The sequence below is a fragment of the Rattus norvegicus genome, chromosome 14, assembly GCF_021556685.1.
Source record: "Rattus norvegicus strain SHRSP/BbbUtx chromosome 14, alternate assembly SHRSP_T2T, whole genome shotgun sequence".
Classification (NCBI taxonomy): Eukaryota; Metazoa; Chordata; class Mammalia; order Rodentia; family Muridae; genus Rattus; species Rattus norvegicus.
In genome coordinates, this window is record NC_141547.1 from 45,520,948 (window position 1) to 45,524,402 (window position 3,455).

The window sequence follows — 3,455 nt, forward strand, 5'->3', positions numbered from 1 at the left end:
TCCACAAGCTACACTATTCTGATTACATTGAAAATAGGGACATAATGAAACCAAATCCAGTGAATTAGTAAAGGACTGAATTTAAGAGCAAACGGTAGACTATAATTGGCACCATTTTATTACCCTGCTTTCAATGAAATATATTCAAGGAAATATTTTATATTTTGTCCTTAGTTTGGCAACATGTATTAGGCATGTCAGTAATACCTTATCACAAAAGTATCAACTAGAAAGTGATCCACTCAATATTGTTTGTTCATGGTATTAGAATAGTTTAATTCACTCCTCATGAAATAAAGACTTCAAGTTTACATGACTTACATATGGTAATTCTAAAACTAACATGCATTTTAACCACTTTGACACACTTTTAATTAAAATGTACAGAGAAGAAATATCTGGTATAGTTAAGGGACAGTGCATATGTTAAAAATAGAAAAATCAACATATGAGATATTTTAGATACTGGCATAAAATAAGCCAAGAGTACTGTCAGCCAATTATACTAAATTATGCTAAGATTACCTGAAGGTCAAGTTTCCATTACTTATTACAAGGACAAGACTTGTGCTCATGTAACTATGATGTTCTTGAAATTAAAGAAGTGATTAGTTGGTGTTTCTCATTCCTTGTTAGCATTTATTTGTCTCTAGAGAGTATGTTCATATGCAAATACACTCAGTTGGTAATATCTATAATTGATTTTTGTGTTTTCAAAATATGTTTCCATAAAATCTATAAGTAAAATTATTTTGAAGTACCTTCTGTGGAGGAATAGGTACAACCAATTGTCATTTGAGAGATCTAGAATATCTGGAAAGTTTTACAATCTCCCATCCTTAAAATAAACAAATACTTTATCAACTTGTATAACTGTTCAGCTGTTCTATAAGCAGGAACAAAAGACAGAAAAAAATAAAGGTTCTGTGAGGAAGCTTAAAGTCTAAGTCATAAAACAACCATAGAATTAAATTAAGAACTTGAGTATTCAAAACTGTTGGATACAAAGTAAACAATGGACACAGTCAGTACAATCTAAGACCCCCCCTGAAGCAGAAAGAAGCACAAGGTATAATTCTGAATCCAGGAGGAATAAAGTACTCCCAAGGGACAGAAAAGGTATAGCCTTACGTTTGCATATCCAGCAAGGTATGAGCAGAGAGAAGAAACTGAGCAGGTGCAATTGTCTCATAAAGTATGTTGGAGGGAGCTTACAAAGCAACAAATATGTCAGGCTTCTTGGGAGTGAGCGAAGAGAGGATGTAGTAACAGATATTAACCTCCAGCAGAATAATTCTCTCTTGTTTTCATGTTCTGGTAAGTTATTATGTTCTACCTCTTCCAACCCAGTTGTAGTTAAACTGACCGTATCTTGGGGCAGAGAGGCATCCATCTGAATAACAGAACATCAGATAATATCATTTGTGCACTACCTGTTTTTTTGTTCGTTCCTGATGTCTATAGATTCAGTAGCTTTCTTCCAACATGGGAACTGCTTTATACATGCTTCTGATGGTGATTTTAAAGTTAATGAGATCCTGGGACAAGAGGATAGTGGGTCTGAGTATCTACTATTTTGTAGACTTAACATTGTGCATGACACAGGTTATACGATCATGTATGGACACCTTGAGTGGGGTCATGATTAGAAGGTGTTATTGAGCCTTCCTTTCATGACTGAGTTGTTTAAAACAATATCGCCTGAGCATGAGAAAAGTTAAAAGACAAAATTAGAATATTTTTGGGAGCCACCATTGATAGCATTTCTAACTTGGATACTACAGTTCACTATTGGTCTAGGCTTTTGCAGAAAACTTGTCTATTTCTTCAGCAAATGATTGTACACAGGCTGTGCCTTTTTGCTGTATGACCATATCATTTCTGTTCTAGAATACAACTTTCTCTAGGAGGCAGTGCGCTTCTAAGCAATTCATACATCATGTTTTCAGAAAGTCCTTTTTTATTCCTTCCTGACAAAATCAGCCAGTTACTTTGAGTCTCTCAAAAACCTACATTCAATGATCTCCAAAACATATTTTAAATTTCTCTTTTTGAATATCTATTTTTTTCAATGAGGTGGGACAAATGTTACTTGTTTTCTATCTCTAGTGCCTGGATAATTGTGCTGTTCATTTGTTTACAATTAAGTGAATGTTTATTCCCTGGCTTACATTTAGGTTTTCATTTAACTAATACTTGTGCACTGCTTACTGCACTCTAGACATTATTTTAAATACTCAACATGACGTAATTCAATGAGATTTTAATATTTTATCCCTAATGTTCAGGTATTATTATTACTCCCATTTCACAGATGAGAAAACAGAGGTGTTATGGGATGAGATAGCTTTCCCAGAGTTCCAGAGCAGGTTAATTTTGCACCTTGGCTCAGAACTTAATCAAACATGCTTTGTTTGATACACAATGGCAGAATCAAATTGCAGAGGAACAAAATTTAGAAATAAACCAGTTTCTTTTCATAAAACAAGGCTATGTTAAGATTGTATCAGGAAATTAACTAGTCAAAGGCTTGTAAGATGGCTCAGCACATAAAGATACTTGTCAACAAATTTGAACACCTGAATTCCAGTCCCAAGACCCACTTGACAATAGAGAGAATTGACTCCTGCAAGTTGTCCCGTGAGCTCAGTGTTTTGTGATGTTTGTTTTACATTTAAAAATATAAATGTAAATAAATAAATGTAATACATTGTTTTTTAATTAGATGTTTGGAGAGGGAGTGTGAGAGAGGGCTGAATGTTAGAATAGCAGCCAATAGGGAGAGGGGGGCATCTCTGGGAGTAGCTGGGGATCTGTTTCCAGGGAGGTTCCAGGGAGTCAGTCTATGGAATTGAGCCTAGCTGAGATTCCTACATCTGGAGATACAGGAGACTGATGTGCCCAAATCCTGTAGCCAGGTGGAACTTCCAGTGGAGGGAGGGGGACATCAACCCACCCATCAAACCTTCAACCCAAAATTTGTCCTGCCTATAAGATGTGCAGAAATAAAGAGAGAGCAGAGATTCAGGGAATGTCAACCAATGACTGGGGTCACTGAAAACACATCTCATGTAAGATAGCCAATCCCTGACACTATTAATGATATTTTGCTATGCTTGCAGACAGGAGTCTAGCATAATTATCTCCTGAGAGGTAATTGGAAACAGCAGTTGGAAACAGATGTAGAGCATTTGGCAAAGCTTAGTGAGTTCTACGAAAGAGTGGGATTGAACAAGGTGGGGAGCAGGTTTCAACACCACCACAAGAAGACCTACAGAGTCGACTAATCTGGGCTCATAGAGACTGAACCTGTTGTAAGATGCTATAGTGGCCTTACCTCAAGAACGCCACCCACAGAGCACAGATTGACAGTGACTGCTGCAATAGCATGAGGGTATAAAGTTTTTAATCCATGTACGTGGGGTTGCTCATCCACACAGGGAGAGGCAACCCCA